Raw genomic sequence first — 20527 nt, 5'->3', positions numbered from 1 at the left:
GTGATCAAAGCATTTGGTTTTGTACAGACTTTTGGAGAAGCCTGTATTTACAAGAAAGTGAGTGGGAGCTCTGTAGCATTTCTGATATTATATGTGGATGACATATTATTGATTAGAAATGATATAGAATTTTTGAATAGCATAAAGGGATACTTGAATAAGAGTTTTTCAATGAAAGACCTTGGTGAAGCTGCTTACATATTGGGCATTAAGATCTATAGAGATAGATCAAGACGCTTAATTGGACTTTCACAAAGCACATACCTTGACAAGGTTTTGAAGAAGTTCAAAATGGATCAAGCAAAGAAAGGGTTCTTGCCTGTGTTACAAGGTGTGAAATTGAGTAAGACTCAATGTCCGACCACCACAGAAGATAGAGAGAAAATGAAAGATGTTCCCTATACTTCAGCCATAGGCTCTATCATGTATGTAATGTTGTGTACCAGACCTGATGTGTGCCTTGCTATAAGTCTAGCAGGCAGGTACCAAAGTAATCCAGGAGTGGATCACTGGACAGTGGTCAAGAACATCCTGAAATACCTGAAAAGGACTAAGGATATGTTTCTCATATATGGAGGTGACAAAGAGCTCATCATAAATGGTTACATTGATGCAAGCTTTGACACTGATCCAGACGATTCTAAATCGCAAATCGGATACGTGTTTTTACTGAACGGTGGAGCTGTCAGTTGGTGCAGTTCTAAACAAAGCGTCGTGGTGGGATCTACATGTGAAGCAGAGTACATAGCTGCTTCGGAAGCAGCAAATGAAGGAGTCTGGATGAAGGAGTTCATATCCGATCTAGGTGTCATACATAGTGCATCGGGTCCAATGAAAATCTTTTGTGACAATACTGGTGCAATTGCCTTCACAAAGGAATCCAGATTTCACAAGAGAACCAAGCACATCAAGAGACGCTTCAATTCCATTCGGGATTTAGTCCAAGTGGGAGACATAGAAATTTGCAAGATACATACAGATCTGAATGTTGCAGACCCGCTGACTAAGCCTCTTCCACGAGCAAAAGATGATCAGCACCAAGGCTCCATGGGTGTTAGAATCATTACTGTGTAATCTAGATTATTGACTCTAGTGCAAGTGGGAGACTGAAGGAAATATGCCCTAGATGCAATAATAAAGTTATTATTTATTTCCTTATATCATGATAAATGTTTATTATTCATGCTAGAACTGTATTAACCGGAAACATAATACATGTGTGAATACATAGACAAACATAGTGTCACTAGTATGCCTCTACTCGACTAGCTCGTTGATCAAAGATGGTTATGTTTCCTAACCATAGACATGAGTTTTCATTTGATTAACGGGATCACATCATTAGGAGAATGATGTGATTGACTTGACCCTTTTCGTTAGCTTAGCACTTGATCGTTTAGTTTGTTGCTATTGCTTTCTTCATGACTTATACATGTTCCTATGACTATGAGATTATGCAACTCCCGTTTACCGGAGGAACACTTTGTGTGCTACCAAACGTCACAACGTAACTGGGTGATTATAAAGGTGCTCTACAGGTGTCTCCGAAGGTACTTGTTGGGTTGGCGTATTTCGAGATTAGGATTTGTCACTCCGATTGTTGGAGAGGTATCTCTGGGCCCTCTCGGTAATGCACATCACATAAGCCTTGGAAGCATTGCAACTAATAAGTTAGTTGCGGGATGATGTATTACGGAATGAGTAAAGAGACTTGCCGGTAACGAGATTGAACTAGGTATTGAGATACCGACGATCAAATCTCGGGCAAGTAACATACCGATGACAAAGGGAACAACGTATGTTGTTATGCGGTCTGACCGATAAAAGATCTTCGTAGAATATGTGGGAGCCAATATGAGCATCCATGTTCCGCTATTGGTTATTGACCGAAGACGTGTCTCGGTCATTTCTACATTGTTCTCGAACCCGTAGGGTCTGCACTCTTAACGTTACGATGACAGTTTCATTATGAGTTTATATATTTTGATGTACCGAAGGTTTTTTGGAGTCCCGGATATGATCACGGACATGATGAGGAGTCTCGAAATGGTCGAGACATAAAGATCGATATATTGGACGGCTATATTCGGACACTGGAAGTGTTTCGGGTGATTTCGGAGAAAACCGGAGTGCTGGAAGGGTTACCGGAACCCCCCGGGGAAGTATTGGGCCTTAGTGGGCCTGAGGGGAGAGAGAGAGCAGCAACCCAGGAGGTGACGCGCCCCCTCCCATGGGGAGTCCGAATTGGACTAGGGGAGGGGGCGCGGCCCCTCTTTCCCTCTCCCTCTCCCTCTCTTTCCTTCCCCCTTCCCTCTTCCTAGTTGGACTAGGAAAGGGGAGTCCTACTCCTACTAGGAGGAGGACTCCCCCCTCCTTGGCGCGCCTCAAGGGCCGGTCGGCCTCCCCCTTTTCTCCTTTATATACAGGGGCAGGGGGGCACCTCTAGACACACAAGTTGATCTTCGTGATCGTTCTCTTAGCCGTGTGCGGTGCCCCCCTCCACCATAATCCTCGATAATATTGTAGCGGTGCTTAGGCGAAGCCCTGCGACGGTAGAACATCAAGATCGTCACCACGCTGTCGTGCTGACTGAACTCTTCTCCGACACTTTGCTGGATCGGAGTCCGGGGATCGTCATCGAGCTGAACGTGTGCTAGAACTCGGAGGTGCCGTAGTTTCGGTGCTTGATCGGTCGGGCCGTGAAGACGTACGACTACATCAACCGCGTTGTGCTAACGCTTCCGCTTCCGGTCTACGAGGGTACGTAGACAACACTCTCCCCTCTCGTTGCTATGCATCACCATGATCTTGCGTGTGCGTAGGAATTTTTTTGAAATTACTACGTTCCCCAACAATGCGTTGCTTCGTAAGGGGCTGATTTGGATCCATATGTTTCATGCTATGGTTAGGTTTACCTTAGTACTTTTGTTGTAGTTGCGGATGCTTGCTATAGAGGTTAATCATAAGTGGGATGTTTGTTCAAGTAAGAACAGCACCCAAGCACCGGTCCACCCACATATCAAATTATCAAAGTACCGAACGCGAATCATATGAACGTGATGAACACTAGCTTGACGATATTCCCATGTGTCCTTGGGAGCGCTTTTCCTATTATAAGAGTTTGTTCCGGCTTGTCCTTTGCTACAAAAGGATTGGTCCATCTTGCTGCACTTTATTTACACTTGTTACTTGTTGCTCGTTACAATTTATCCTATCACAAAACTATCTGTTACCACTTATTTCAGTACTTGCAGAGAATACCTTGCTGAAAATCGCTTATCATTTCCTTCTGCTCCTCGTTGGGTTCGACACTCTTACTTATCGAAAGGACTATGATAGATCCCTTATACTTGTGGGTCATCAAGACTCTTTTCTGGCGCCGTTGCCGGGGAGTGTAGCGCCTTTGGTAGGTGGAATTTGGTAAGGAAAAATTTATGTAGTGTGCTGAAATTTACTGTCACTTGTTACTATGGAAAGTAATTCTCTGAGGGGCTTGTTCGGGGTATCTTCACCCCGTCCAGTAGAGCAAAGAGTTGCTCCTCAACCTACCGAACCTATTGAAAATGAAACTCCTTTTGAATTTCCTTCGGGTATGATGGAAAAACTGCTAGCTAACCCTTTTACAGGAGATGGAACAAAGCATCCTGATGAGCACTTAATATATGTGGATGAAGTTTGTGGATTATTTAAGCTTGCAGGTATACCCGATGATGTTGAGAAGAAGGTATTCCCTTTATCTTTGAAGGGAGACGCATTGATATGGTATAGGCTATGTGATGACATGAGATTCTGGGACTATAAAAGATTGAAGCTGGAATTTCATCGAAAGTATTACCCTATGCATCTTGTTCATCGTGATCGCAATTATATATATAATTTCTGGCCTCGCGAAGGAGAAAGCATCGCTCAAGCTTGGGGGAGGCTTAAATCAATGTTATATTCATGCCCCAATCACGAGCTCTTTCAAAATTTATATGCTCAGCTTTCTGATAGCAGTCGCACCATGCTCGATACTTCTTGTGCTGGCTCTTTTATGATGAGGACTACTGAATTCAGATGGAATTTATTGGATAGAATTAAACGCAACTCTGAAGATTGGGACCTCGACGAAGGTAAGAAGTCAGGTATAATACCTAAGTTTGATTATGTTAAATCTTTTATGGATACCGATATTTTCCGTAAGTTTAGCACTAAATATGGACTTGACTCTGAGATAGTAGCTTCTTTCTGTGAATCTTTTGCTACTTATGTTGACCTCCCTAAGGAGAAGTGGTTTAAATATCATCCTCCCATAGAAGTAAAAGTAGCTGCACCTATTAAAGTTGAAGAAAAGACTATCACTTATAATGATCCTATTGTTCCTACTTCTTATATTGAGAAGCCACCTTTCCCTGTTAGAATAAAGGATCATGCTAAAGATTCAACTGTTGTTCGTAAAAGCAATATTAGAACTTATACACCTCCTGAGCAAGTTAAAGTAGAACCTAATATTGCTATTGTTAAAGATCTCTTGTATGATAATATTGATCGGCATGTTATTCAGTTCGAAGGTGAAACTGCTAGAATTGCTAAACCTTGTGATAAAGATAAACATAGACATGTGGTTGGCGTGCCTGTTATTTCTGTTAAAATAGGAGATCATTGTTATCATGGCTTATGTGATATGGGTGCAAGTGCTAGTGTTATACCGCATACTTTATACAAAGAAATTAAGAATGAAATTGCACCTGCTAAGTTAGAAGGTATTGATGCCACAATTAAACTTGCCAATAGAGATACTATTTCACCAATTGGAATTGTTAGAGATGTTGAAGTCTTGTGTGGGAAAACTAAATATCCTGTTGATTTTCTTGTTCTTACTTCTCTGCAAGATAGCTTTTGTCCCATTATATTTGGTAGACCCTTCTTGAACACTGTTAATGCTAGGATAGATTGTGAAAAGAATGTTGTTACTATTGGCTTGGATGATATGGTTCATGAGTTTAATTTCTCTAAATTTAGTAAACAACATCGCGAGGAAGAATTACCTAGCAAGGATGAAATTATTGGTCTTGCTTCTATTGCCATACCTCCTAGTGATCCTTTAGAACACTATTTGCTAGACCATGAAAATGATATGTTCATGAATGAAAGAAGGGAAATAGATGAAGTATTCTTTAAACAAGAACCTATTCTGCAACACAATTTGCTTGTTGAAATTTTAGGGGATCCTCCCCCACCCAAGGGTGATCCCATGTTTGAGCTTAAACCTTTGCCTGATAATCTTAAATATGCTTATCTTGATGAAAAGAAGATATATCCTGTTATTATTAGTGCTAACCTTTCAGAGCATGAAGAAGAAAGATTATTGAAAACTCTGAAGAAGCATCGTGCTGCTATTGGATATACTCTTGATGATCTTAAGGGCATTAGTCCCACTCTATGTCAACATAAAATAAATTTGGAAGCAGATGCCAAACCAGTTCGTGATCCTCAATGACGTCTGAATCCTAAAACGAAAGAAGTTGTAAGAAAAGAAATAGTAAAGCTTCTGGAGGCAGGTATAATCTATCCCGTTGCTTATAGTGAGTGGGTAAGTCCTGTCCATTGTGTCCCTAAGAAGGGAGGTATTACTGTTGTTCCTAATGATAAAGATGAATTGATTCCACAAAGAATTATCACAGGTTATAGGATGGTAATTGATTTTCGCAAAGTAAATAAAGCTACTAAGAAAGATCATTACCCCTTACCTTTTATTGATTAAATGCTAGAAAGATTATGCAAACATACACACTATTGCTTTCTAGATGGTTATTCTGGTTTCTCTCAAATACCCGTGTCGGCTAGAGATCAATCAAAGACTACTTTTACATGCCCTTTTGGTACTTTTCCTTATAGACGTATGCCTTTTGGTTTATGTAATGCACCTGCTACCTTTCAAAAATGCATGATGGCTATATTCTCTGACTTTTGTGAAAAGATTTGTGAGGTTTTCATGGACGACTTTTCCGTCTATGGTTCCTCTTTTGATGACTGCTTGAGCAATCTTGATCGAGTTTTGCAGAGATGTGAAGAAACTAATCTTGTCTTGAATTGGGAAAAGTGCCATTTTATGGTTAATGAAGGTATTGTCTTGGGGCATAAAGTTTCTGAAAGAGGTATTGAAGTTCATAAAGCCAAGGTTGATGCTATTGAAAAGATGACGTGTCCCAAGGACATCAAAGGTATAAGAAGTTTCCTTGGTCACGCCGGATTTTATAGGAGGTTCATTAAGGACTTCTCAAAAATTTCTCGGCCTCTGACTAGTTTATTACAAAAAGATATACCATTTGTCTTTGATGAGGATTGTGTAGAAGCATTTGAAATACTTAAGAAAGCATTAGTCACTGCACCTATTGTTCAGCCACCTGATTGGAACCTACCCTTTGAAATTATGTGTGATGCTAGTGATTATGCTGTAGGTGATGTTCTAGGGCAAAGAGTTGATAAGAAATTAAATGTTATTCATTATGCTAGTAAGACTCTAGATAATGCTCAAAGAAATTATGCTACTACTGAAAAAGAGCTTTTAGCAGTTGTATTTGCTTGTGATAAGTTCAGATCTTATATTGTTGATTCTAAAGTAACTATTCAAACTGATCATGCTGCTATTAAATATCTTATGGAAAATAAAGATGCTAAACCTAGACTTATTAGATGGGTTCTCTTGCTACAAGAATTTGATTTGCATATTGTTGATAGAAAGGGAGCTGAGAACCCCGTTGCAGATAACTTGTCTAGGTTAGAAAATATTCTTGATGACCCACTACCTATTAATGATAGCTTTCTTGATGAACAATTAAATGTTATAAGTACTTCTCGTAGTACTCCATGGTATGCTGATTATGCTAATTATATTGTTGCTAAGTTCATACCACCTAGCTTCACATACCAACAAAAGAAAAAGTTCTTCTATGATTTGAGACATTACTTTTGGGATGACCCACATCTTTATAATGAAGGAGTAGATGGTGTTATTAGACGTTGTGTACCTGAGCATGAACATGAACAGATCCTACACAAGTGTCATTCCGAGTCTTATGGAGGACACCACGCTGGAGATAGAACTGCACATAAGGTATTACAATCTGGTTTTTATTGGCCTACTCTCTTCAAGGATGCCCGTAAGTTTGTCTTGTCTTGTGATGAATGTCAAAGAATTGGTAATATTAGTAGACGTCGAGAAATGCCTATGAATTATTCTCTTGTTATTGAACCGTTTGATGTTTGGGGCTTTGATTATATGGGACCTTTTCCTGCCTCTAATGGATACACACATATTTTAGTTGCTGTTGATTACGTTACTAAGTGGGTAGAAGCTATTCCAACTAGTAGTGCTGATCATAACACTTCTATTAAAATGCTTAGTGGTTGTTTGGATACCAATTATTAGCGGTGAGATTTTAGAAAACCAGTTTTGGGAGAATTTTTAGGAAAACCAGTTTTGATTAGTTTTTCGGTTAAGGTGAGTGTATACTAATCCTTGTTTGGATGGGAAACGATATCCAAAACATAATTCTGTAGTTCAGTGGCACACACCAGTGCGTCCAACTCTCACGTCGCTCCGATCAATCCATGGTGTTAGGACCTTATTCATCTCGGAGCCGGCCTATGATCAAGTGTCCTTGTGTATGTGCATCAGAACCCCACCGTGAGTCGACGCAGCGCTGGAGCAGTTGGGACACGACGGCCATGAGCTCCTCGGCTATCTTCCAGGTGCCCACGGTGCCTCCCGCGCCGATGCGTTGTGCTGGTGATGGTCCGCTGTTCTCCGCGGCGCGAATCTCGTCGCCAATGGCCTCCGTGTAGAGCCCACAGACCCAGCAGCCTAGGAAGGATGTACGTACTACGGCGCACACTCCGCTGTAAAGCTGCACCATCGCCACCACTTTCACCTGGCCGCCAGTCCGCCACCACTGCCATGCTCGCACCCCTGTCGAGTCTCGACGAATTGATAATGGAATGGACGACGCCTCTGCCGCACGTCGGCTACTAGCCTACTACTCCTCCTGGCCGGGAGCTCACCAGAACGGCACGTCAACGTCCGGTCCGGAGCGACGGCGAACTCGTTGATGGCGCGATAATGGATCTCTTGCCATGCATGGAGATTATTTCGCGGCGCTACGCGTTTAACTTCTCTCCTTCGATGGCTATACAGAAAACCAGTTTATACAAAAATGTTGATTAGTCGTTTTTCTATAAACCGGGTTTTGGGCTTTCGGAAAACTCAGTTTTATATATCCAAGGTTTGATTAGATAATCCAAAGAAGGTTTTTGGTAGTTATACCAGAAATCGAATCTAACGAAAACCAGTTCCCTATAATCTAGCTATCCAAACAACCCCTTAAGGAAGTTATTTTCCCGAGGTTTTGAGTCCCTAGATATTTAATGACTGATGGTGGTTCACACTTTATTCATGGTGCTTTCCGTAAAATGCTTGCTAAATATGATGTTAATCATAGAATTGCATCTCCTTATCACCCACAGTCTAGTGGTCAAGTAGAGTTGAGAAATAGAGAGCTCAAATTAATTTTGCAAAAGACTGTTAATAGGTCTAGAAAGAATTGGTCCAAGAAACTTGATGACGCATTATGGGCTTATAGAACTGCATACAAAAATCCTATGTGTATGTCTCCGTATAAAATGGTCTATGGAAAAGCATGTCACTTACCCCTCGAACTAGAACATAAGGCATATTGGGCTATTAATGAGCTTAATTATGATTTTAAACTTGCCGGTGAGAAGAGGTTATTTGATATTAGCTCACTTGATGAATGGAGAACCCAAGCTTATGAAAATGCCAAGTTGTTTAAAGAAAAGGTTAAAAGATGGCATGACAAAAGGATACAAAAGCGTGAGTTTAATGTAGGTGATTATGTATTGCTATACAACTCTCGTTTAAGATTTTTTGCAGGAAAACTTCTCTCTAAATGGGAAGGCCCCTATGTTATCGAAGAGGTCTATCGTTCCGGTGCCATAAAAATCAACAACTTCGAGGGAACAAATCCGAAAGTGGTAAACGGTCGAAGAATCAAACATTATATCTCAGGTAATCCCATAAATGTTGAAACCAATATTATTGAAACCGTAACCCCGGAGGAATACATAATGGACACTTTCCGGAACGTTTCAGACTCCGAGGAACATGTATGTTGTACGGTAAGCAAACCGACTCCAAAACAATTTTTAAGGCAATATTTCTCCGTTTCGGAATATTTAGAAAAATAGAAAAATAAGTAGCAGTCCGGGAAGGACATGAGGGCCCCACGAGGGCCCCATGAGGGTGGTGGGCACGCCCTACCCCCCTGGGCGCGCCCCCTACCTCGTGAGCACCTCGTGTGCCTTCCGGACTACGTTTTCTTGCACGTTACATTTTTGGTCGGTAAAAATTCATTATATATTCTCCCGAAGGTTTTGACTCCCGTATCACGCAAATATCGTCTGTTTTTCGAGCTGTCCTGTTGCAGATTAAATCAACATGTCTTCCCAGGATTCGGAAGGAGAAAGCTATGTGGATGATTACTTAGCAAATCCAAAGGTCTATGGAGATGTGGAACACGATGGATGGACCACGGAGGAAGAAGAGGACTATGAACCCAAGGGGAAGGAGGAGACGAGCTTAGATGAAGATGAAGCACCATTACCTCAACCTGGGGACATGCACGTGGAGTTCAAAAAGTCAAGTCTCCCTGATAGGGTAAAGAAACCCAAGTTTGAGTTTATCCCTTTTCGTCTCTTGCAGGAAAATAAGCAGGACCTATGCAAAAAGATATTAACCCTGGAGTGGGAGATTGATGATCTGAGGGATCAAAATGCCGTCCTCAAGCGCAAATTAAGGGAGAAGCCTAAGCCATCAACTAAACCAACATCACCACCACCTTCTTCACCGACAAAGGAGATATAATCACATGGGTATGGGCACTCCCCTTGGCAACTGCCAAGCTTGGGGGAGGTGCCCCGGTATCGTATCACCATCACAACTCCTATCTTTGTCGTTTTTCTTAGTTCGATCCTATTTAGTAGTATCTTTATCCAGTAGAATAAAGTTTATGGCATGATCTAGTTTTGAGTTTTGCTTTATGATCTCTCTTTGTAATCGAGTCCGTGAGTTATATATAATAAAGATTAGTGTTGAGTCAAGGGCTTGATTATTTTGCCATGATCTTGGGTGAATAAAAGAAAAGAGAAAAAGAATAAAAAGAAACAAAAAGTTCATATTGATCTTATTGAGAGTAATGACTTCACATAGAAAGAGTATGATGATTAAAAGTTGTTGGGAGTTGGCAGACACAGCTTTGGTCATTGTTGCAATTAATAGGAAGTAATAAGGAAAGATAGGTTTTCACATATAGATATATTATCATTGACATCTTTTATGATTGGGAGCACTCATTAAAATATGACATGCTAAAGAGTTTATGCTGGACAAGGAAGACAATGTAATGAGTTATGTGTTTCTTATATCTGAGATAAAGTATGATGTCATGGATGCTCTAACTTGTTGAGCTTGCCTTTCCCCCTCATGCTAGCCAAATTCTCAGCACCAAGTAGAAATACTACTTGTGCTTCCAAATACCCTTAAACCAGTTTTGCCATGAGAGTCCACCATATCTACCTATAGATTGAGTAAGATCCTTCAAGTAAGTTGTCATCGGTGCAAAGCAATAAAAATTGCTCTAAATATGTATGATTGAATGGTGTGGGAGAAATAAGCTTTATACGATCTTGTGATGTGGAAGCAATAAAAGCGACGGACTGCATAATAAAGGTTCATATCACAAGGGGCAATATAAAGTGACGTTCTTTTACATTGAGATTTTATGCATCCAACCATAAAAGCGCATGGCAACCTCTGCTTCCCTCTGCGAAGGGCCTATCCTTTATTATTATCTTCTACCTTATGCAAGAGTCATGGTGATTTTCACCTTTTCCTTTTCATTTTATCCTTTGGCAAGCTCAGCATGTTGGAAAGAACATGATATATATATATATATATATATATATATATATATATATATATATATATATATATATATATATATATATATATATCTAATTGGATGTAGAGGAGCATGAACCATTATTGTTGACATTACCCTTGAGGTAAAAGGTTGTGGGGCAAAACTATAAGCCCCTATCTTTCTCTCTGTCCGATTAAAACTCCGTAACCACAAGTATTGCGTGAGTGTTAGCAATTATGGAGGACTAAATGATAGTTGAGTATGTGGACTTGCTTTTTAGCTCTGACATAGACTCTTTCCAATGTTATGATAAATTGCAATTGCTTCAATGACTGAGATTATAGTTTATCGGAGCCCAATAAGGTTTATGATTTATACTTTTGCATTGTGAATAGATCATCACTTGAACATAAGTAATCATATGACAAAATCTATTTATGTTGCTCTTATGAGAATAATCATGATGCCTTCATGTTCGTATTTTATCGACGCCTCTACCTCTAAACATGAGGACATATTTATTGTTATCGGCTTTTCGCTTGAGGACAAGCGAGGTCTAAGCTTGGGGGAGTTGATACGTCCATTTTGCATCATGCTTTTATATCAATATTTATTGCATTATGGACTGTTATTTCACTTTATGTCACAATACTTATGGCTATTCTCTCTTATTTTACAAGGTTTACATAAGGAGGGAGAATTCCGGCAGCTGGAATTCTGGGTTGGAAAAGGAGCAAATATTAGAGACCTATTCTGCGCAACTCCAAAAGTCCTGAAACTCCACGGAACATCTTAAAATAAATAAAGAAAAATCCACGCCAAAGATGAAGGCCAGGGGGCCCACACCCTGCTCACGAGGGTGGGGGGCGCCACCCCCCTAGAGCGCGCCCCCTACCTCGTGGGCCCCCCGGTGGCTCTCCGACGTCCATCTTGTCCTATATGAAGTCTTTCGATGAGAAAAAAAGGAGGAACTTTTCGGGATGAGACTCCGCCGCCACGAGGCGGAACCTTGGCGGATCCAATCTAGAGCTCCGGCAGAGCTGTTCTGCCGGGGATACTTCCCTCCCGGAGGGGGAAATCATCACCGTCGTCATCACGAACACTCCTCTCATCGGGAGAGGGCAATCTCCATCAACATCTTCACCAGCACCATCTTATCTCCAAACCCTAGTTCATCTCTTGTATCCAATTCTTGTCTCAAAGTTCGGGATTGGTGCTAGTAGGTTGCTAGTAGTGTTGATTACTCCTTGTAGTTGATGCTAGTTGGTTTAATTGGTGGAAGATCATATGTTCAGATCCTATATGCATATTATTACCCCTTTGATTATGAACATGAATATGCTTTGTGAGTAATTACGTTTGTTCCTGAGGACAAGGGAGAAGTCTTGCTATTAGTAGTCATGTGAATTTGGTGTTCGTTCGATATTTTGATGAGATGTATGTTGTCTAGCCTCTAGTGGCGTTATGTTAACGTCGACTATATGACACTTCACCATTATTTGGGCCTAGAGGAAGGCATTGGGAAGTAATAAGTAGATGATGGGTTGCTAGAGTGACAGAAGCTTAAACCCTAGTTTATGCGTTGCTTCGTAAGGGGCTGATTTGGATCCATATGTTTCATGCTATGGTTAGGTTTACCTTAATACTTTTGTTGTAGTTGCGGATGCTTGCAATAGAGGTTAATCATAAGTGGGATGATTGTTCAAGTAAGAACAGCACCCAAGCACCGGTCCACCCACATATCAAATTATCAAAGTACCGAATGCGAATCATATGAACGTGATGAAAACTAGCTTGACGATATTCCCATGTGTCCTCGGGAGCGCTTTTCCTATTATAAGAGTTTGTTCCGGCTTGTCCTTTGCTACAAAAGGATCGGGCCATCTTGCTGCACTTTATTTACACTTGTTGCTCGTTACAATTTATACTATCACAAAACTATCTGTTACCACTTATTTCAGTACTTGCAGAGAATACCTTGCTGAAAACCGCTTATAATTTCCTTCTGCTCCTCGTTGGGTTCGACACTCTTACTTATCGAAAGGACTACGATAGATCCCCTATACTTGTGGGTCATCAGCCGCTCCCAGTCGTCACTGGGCGGCATAGCCCAACCATCGTCATCAGGGGCTGGAGAGAGCGCTGGCGTTGTTGGTGTAGCCGGACAGCCCCTCGATGCGGAAGAGCTCGATGAAGAGGATGCCGTGGATGACCCGTCTAAGCTCGACGCGGCAGACTACACGTCGACGCTCTGTTCGTCGCTGTAGATGACCACAAAGTGTTCGTCGATGGGGGTCGCCGCAGCACCTGGGGCCGGCGTCCAGTCCCACTTCCTGCGTTCTTCAAAAACGACGTCGCGCATGACGTGCACCTTGTTCGTGGCTGGATCAAACACCCTGTACGCCTTAGCTCCTTCTGCGTACCCAATGAAAATCATCAACGTCGAGCGATCGGCCAGTTTATCGATGCCGGGGCCGATCCGCTTGACGTGTGCGGTGCACCCGAAGGTGCGCAGGTGATGGACCGCCGACTTATTCTTGTACCACGCTTCGTACGGCGTCTGCCCGTCGACGCTGCGCATGGGGGGTTGATTGAGTAGGTACACCGCGGTCTTGACCGCGTCGCCCCAGAACATGGCGGGCACGACCATGCTCTTAAGAAGACACCGTGCCATCTCCACCACGGTCTGGTTGCACCTCTCGACCACGCCGTTTTGCTATGGCGTGTATGGCGTGGTGGTGCAGTGCTTGATCCCTCCATCATCGCAGTACAGACGAAATTCAGTGGAATTGAACTCGTCGCCCCGATCGGAGCGGAACGCCATGAGCCGGCGTCCAGATTCGGCCTCTGCAAGAGCCTTGATCTTCTTGAAGCGTTGAAATGCCTCGTCTTTTGATTTGATCACCTCCAGCCACATGTATCATGAGTGATCATCGACAACTAGCAGGAAAAAATGATTACCTCCGGTCGTTGCCGGCTTGATCGGCCCATAGAGGTCCGTGTGGATGAGCTCGAGCGCGTGATCCACGCGGTACGGCGAGGCCTGCGGGAACGGGAGTCGGTGCTGCTTGCCTAGGGCGCATCCGTCACAGTACTAGTCGCCGCGGTCGACAAGGGGCACACCATTCGCCATATCTAGGCGCGCGAGATCGCGCAGCACCCTGAATTTCAGTGGCCATAGCGCGAATGCCACAGCCATGCCGTGTCGTCACCGCTCGCCAGCAGGCACACCGGCTTGGTTAGCACCAGGGGGAGTACGTAGAGGCGCCCCGCGTTGCGTGCCACGCGGGCGAGCAGCCGCCCGTCCGGATTGCGGAGGTGAAGGACCCCATCGTGGATCACCGTCTCACAGCCAAGCTCATCCATCTGACCGATGCTCAAGATGTTGCTGCACAAACGGGGTATGTAGTATACCTCAGCGAGCGTCAGATGCTCACCGCTGCGGCACTCGAAGAGGATCGTCCCTCTCCCCTTGATCTGCACACTGGACCCGTCACCGAGCTTCACGGTCCCCCGCGCTCCCACGTCGAGCTTGGAGAAGATCTCGCGGCGACCGGACATGTGGTTGCTCGCCCCGGTGTCCAGGTACCAGGAGGTGTCGTAGGTGCCACCCTCCTGGGCAGCGCGCGCCTGGGAGCGTTCCTCATTGAGAAGAACCCGCTCGACCGGGCGCTCGGTGGTGATAGTGAGCGCGGTGACCGTGGTGAGCAGAAGTGCCGCCTCGTCGTCCTGGTTGCCCGCTACCGCAAGGTTCGCCTGATCCTTGCGTTCACGACGCAGCTCGGTGCAGTGCTTCGAGAAATGCCCAGGTTTGTTGCAGTTGTAGCACTTCACCTGAGACATGTCGCGTTCCCCATTCGGCGCGCCGTTGCGGCCGTCGTTTCCGCCGCCGCCCTGATCGCCGCCCCGATGAGGCTTGCCGCGGCGACGATTCGAGCCGCCGCCTTGTCCACCGGACCCACCTGGCCCACCGGAGCCACTGTGGCCGCCGTTCTGGCTGCCGCCCTGGCCTTGGACGCGCTGGTTCTTGCACACGTTCCACTGCGCCTCCATCATCAGCAGCTGGGGCCCGCCGTCTCCACCTTGATCGTTGGTGAGATAGCGCTCCTCCGCGGAGCACAGACGGCCAACGAGCTCCTCAACTGAGAGCGTGTTGAGGTCGAGCATCGTCTCGATGGCGAGGGCGATCTGCATGTAGCGAGGCGGGACGACGCGTAGGAACTTCTGAACCACTCTCACCTCGTCCATGGTGTCACCGAGCGAGCGCAGATTGTTGACGAGCGAGGTGATCCGCATGCCAAATGAGTCGAGTGTCTCGCCATCGCGGAACGTGATCCCCTCAAACTCGGAGCACAACCGTTGCGCTGTGGCCTCGCGCACGCGCATGACTCCCATCCGCATGGTCTTGATCGTATCCCATGCCTCCTTCGCGGTCTTCTTCACCATGATCATGCCCACCATCTCCGGCGGAATGGATCACAGGATGGCTGTCAGCGCCGACTTGTCGTTGGGGACGCTTGACGGGTTTCCTTCCACCGCGTCCCACATCAAGTTTGCCTCCATGTTGATCTGCATCAGCATAGACCACTCGAAGTAGTTTATCGACGTGAGCATCGGCCACACCGTGGTGCCGCTCGGGACGAGACGCTCCTGGACCGTGTGCTCGTGGACGACGACCTCCTTGCCATACCGGCGGGTGCGGCTACGACCGCGGCTACGGCCGCGGTCAGGGGTCGGCGAGCGCGTGACACCACTGCCGCTGCCGTCGCCCTGGTGGGCTGCAGTGCACGCCGCTGCCAAATTCGCCGGAGAGGTCGAGACGGCCATGGTCACCGAGGAACAACACGGCTCTGATGCCACTTGTTGGAACCGAGAACACCTACGAGGCCTAGATCGCTATCATGAGGAGAACGAGAGGTAGACAAAGACACACATGAGGTTTTGTGCTGCGCACAGTTCTGCAGCTTTTCTCATTAATCTTCAGATTATTCGTACATCAACTAAGGAACAGGAAAACCTCCACGCTGCCGAGCCTACCGGACGTGCCATCCCACGTCGCCCGTCGTGCGCGAGGTGAGTGCGGGCCGAGTCCTACGTTGCATGCCATCCCATGCGCTCACAACGGCCGCACTAATCTAGCTAGCTACTAACTGAAAACAAAGACAGCTTCTGCGTGTACATGCACATGAGACATAGTCGGTTATTGATCTAACTGAAAAAAAACTATCCTAACGGGCAAAGGATTACAAGCTCAACAAAAGGCGGCCGCTCGCGCGCTACATTTGGCGGGTCGGGTCCGGCGCGCCTATAAATAGTAGCACCTCCGCCGCTCTCTCCATCTCTCCATCGCCCTTTGCTGCTCTCTCTATCTCTCAATCGCCCCCTATCACGCTCTGCCGCTGACACGCCACCACCGCGCCATGATGCCGCCTCGCCGCCGGGGAGGTACGGGCTACCGCGGCGTCCGTGTGCGTCCGTTCGGCATCTACTCCGCCGAGATTTGGTCGGGCGGCGGCATGCGGCTCCGTCTCAGAACCTTCGACACCGCCCAAGAGGGCGCCCGCGCGTACGACGCTGCTGCATGGCGCCTCCTGCGGTCCCGTCAGGACATGAACTTCGCCGATGTGGCGACGCGGGAGCTGAAGGAAATATGCCCTAGAGGCAATAATAAAGTTATTATTTATTTCCTTATACCGTGATAAATGTTTATTATTCATGCTAGAATTGTATTATCCGGAAACATAATACTTGTGTGAATACATAGACAAACTAAAACGTCACTAGTGTGCCTCTACTTGACTAGCTCATTAATCAAAGATGGTTATGTTTCCTAACCATAGACATGTGTTGTCATTTGATTAACGAGATCACATCATTAGGAGAATGATGTGATTGACATGACCCATTCCATTAGCTTAGCACCCGATCGTTTAGTATGTTGCTATTGCTTTCTTCATGACTTATACATGTTCCTATGACTATGAGATTATGCAACTCCCGTTTGCCGAAGGAACACTTTGTGTGCTACCAAACGTCACAACGTAACTGGGTGATTATAAAGGAGCTCTATAGGTGTCTCCAAAGGCACATGTTGGGTTGGCGTATTTCGAGATTAGGATTTGTCACTCCGATTGTCGGAGAGGTATCTCTGGGCCCTCTCGGTAATGCACATCACATAAGCCTTGCAAGCATTACAACTAATGAGTTAGTTGTGAGATGATGTATTACGGAACGAGTAAAGAGACTTGCCGGTAACGAGATTGAACTAGGTATTAAGATACCGACGAACGAATCTCGGGCAAGTAACATACCGATGACAAACGGAACAACGTATGTTGTTATGCGGTCTGACTGATAAAGATCTTCGTAGAATATGTAGGAGCCAGCATGAGCATCCAGGTTCCGCTATTGGTTATTGACCGGAGACGTGTCTCGGTCATGTCTACATTGTTCTCGAACCCATAGGGTCCACACGCTTAACGTTACGATGACAGTTTCATTATGAGTTTATATATTTTGATGTACCGAAGTTTGTTCGGAGTCTCGGATGTGATCACGGACATGACGAGGAGTCTCGAAATGGTCGAGACATGAAGATTGATATATTGGATGCCTATGTTTGGACATCGGAAGTGTTCCGGGTGAAATCGGCATTTTACCGGAGTACCGGGAGGTTACCGGAACCCCCCGGTAACCTAATGGGCCTTAATGGGCCTAGTGGAGGAAGAGGAGAGGAGGCCTAGGGGCTGCCGCGTGCCCCTCCCCCCAAGTCCGAATTGGACTAGGAGGGGGGGCGCCCCCCTTTCCTTTCCCCCCTCTCCTCCTTCCCCCAAGTCCTAATCCAACTAGGGAAAGGGGGGGAGTCCTACTCCCGGTAGGAGTAGGACTCCTCCGGCGCGCCTCCTCCTAGGGCCGGCCGCACCCCCCTTGCTCCTTTATATACGGGGGCAGGGGGGCACCTCTAGACACACAAGTTGATCTTCAAGATCGTTCTCTTAGCCGTGTGCGGTGCCCCCTCCACCATAGTCCTCGATAATATTATAGTGGTGCTTAGGCGAAGCCCTGCGACAGTAGAACATCAAGATCATCACCACGCCATCGTGCTGACGGAACTCTTCCCCGACACTTTGCTAGATCGGAGTCTGGGGATCGTCATCGAGCTGAACGTGTGCTAGAACTCGGAGGTGCCGTAGTTTCGGTACTTAATCGGTCGGGCCGTGAAGACGTTCGACTACATCAACCGCGTTGTCATAACGCTTCTGCTATCGGCCTACGAGGGTACGTAGACTACACTCTCCCCTCTCGTTGCTATGCATCCTTGTGTGTGCGTAGGAAATTTTTTGAAATTACTACGTTACCCAACAGTGGCATCCGAGCCTGGTTTTATGCGTTGATGTTGTGCAGGAGTAGAACACAAGTGAGTTGTGGGCGATATAAGTCATACTGCTTACCAGCATGTCATACTTTGGTTCGGCGGTATTGTTGGATGAAGCGGCCCGGACCGACATTACGCGTACGCTTACGCGAGACTGGTTCTACCGACGTGCTTTGCACACAGGTGGCTGCCGGGTGTCAGTTTCTCTAACTTTAGTTGAACCGAGTGTGGCTATGCCCGGTCCTTGCGAAGGTTAAAACAGCACCAACTTGACAAATTATCGTTGTGGTTTTTGATGCGTAGGTAAGATTAGTTCTTGTTTAAGCCCGTAGCAGCCACGTAAAACTTGCAACAAACAAAGTAGAGGACGTCTAACTTGTTTTTGCAGGGCATGTTGTGATGTGATATGGTCAATACATGATGCTAAATTTTATTGTATGAGATGATCATGTTTTGTAACCGAGTTATCGGCAACTGGCAGGAGCCATATGGTTGTCGCTTTATTGTATGCAATGCAATCGCCCTGTAATGCTTTACTTTATCACTAAGCGGTAGCGATAGTCGTAGAAGCATAAGATTGGCGAGACAACAACGATGCTACGATGGAGATCAAGGTGTCGCGCCGGTGACGATGGTGATCATGACGGTGCTCCAAAGATGGAGATCGCAAGCACAAGATGATGATGGCCATATCATATCACTTATATTGATTGCATGTGATGTTTATCTTTTATGCATCTTAACTTGCTTTGATTGACAGTAGCATTTTAAGATGATCACTCAGTAATTATCAAGAAGTGTTCTCCCTGAGTATGCACCGTTGCGAAAGTTCTTCGTGCTGAGACACCACGTGATGATCGGGTGTGATAGGCTCTACGTTCAAATACAACGGGTGCAAAACAGTTGCACACGCAGAATACTCAGGTTATACTTGACGAGCCAAGCATATACAGATATGGCCTCGGAAAACGGAGACCGAAAGGTCGAGCGTGAATCATATAGTAGATATGATCAACATAGTGATGTTCACCAATGAAACTACTCCATCTCACGTGATGATCGGACATGGTTTAGTTGATTTGGATCACGTGATCACTTAGAGGATTAGAGGGATGTCTATCTAAGTGCGAGTTCTTTAGTAATGTGATTAATTGAACTTAAATTTATCATGAACTTAGTACCTGATAGTATCTTGCTTGTTTATGTTTGATTGTAGATAGATGGCCCCTGCTGTTGTTCCGTTGAATTTTAATGCGTTCCTTGAGAAAGCAAAGTTGAAAGATGATGGTAGCAATTACACGGACTGAGTCTGTAACTTGAGGATTATCCTCATTGCTGCACAGAAGAATTATGTCCTAGAAGCACCGCTGGGTGCCAGGCCTGCTGCTGGAGCAACACCAGATGTTATGAACGTCTGGCAGAGCAAAGCTGATGACTACTCGATAGTTCAGTGTGCCATGCTTTACGGCTTAGAATCGGGACTTCAATGACGTTTCGAACGTCATGGAGCATATGAGATGTTCCAGGAGTTGAAGTTAATATTTCAAGCAAATGCCCGAATTGAGAGATATGAAGTCTCCAATAAGTTCTATAGCTGCAAGATGGAGGAGAACAGTTCTGTCAGTGAGCATATACTCAAAATGTCTGGGTATAATAATCACTTGATTCAATTGGGAGTTAATCTTCCAGATGATTGCGTCATTGACAGAATTCTCCAATCACTTCCACCTAGCTACAAGAGCTTCATGATGAACTATAATATGCAAGGGATGGTTAAGACAATTCCCGAGCTCTTCGCAATGCTGAAAGCTGCGGAAGTAGAAATCAAGAAGGAGCATCAAGTGTTGATGGTCAACAAGACCACTAGTTTCAAGAAAAAGGGCAAAGGGAAGAAGAAGGGGAACTTCAAAAAGAACAGCAAGCAAGTTGCTGCTCAGGAGAACAAACCCAAATCTGGACCTAAGCCTGAAACTGAGTGCTTCTACTGCAAGCAGACTGGCCACTGGAAGTGGAACTGCCCCAAGTATTTGGCGGATAAGAAGGATGGCAAGGTGAACAAAGGTATATATGATATACATGTTATTGATGTGTACCTTACTAATGCTCGCAGTAGCACCTAGGTATTTGATACTGGTTCTGTTGCTAATATTTGCAACTTGAAACAGGGACTACG

Source organism: Triticum dicoccoides, chromosome 4A (assembly GCF_002162155.2).
Source record: "Triticum dicoccoides isolate Atlit2015 ecotype Zavitan chromosome 4A, WEW_v2.0, whole genome shotgun sequence".
Lineage (NCBI taxonomy): Eukaryota > Viridiplantae > Streptophyta > Magnoliopsida > Poales > Poaceae > Triticum > Triticum dicoccoides.
The sequence above is the reverse complement of the archived record's forward strand: the minus strand, read 5'-3'. Positions refer to the sequence as shown.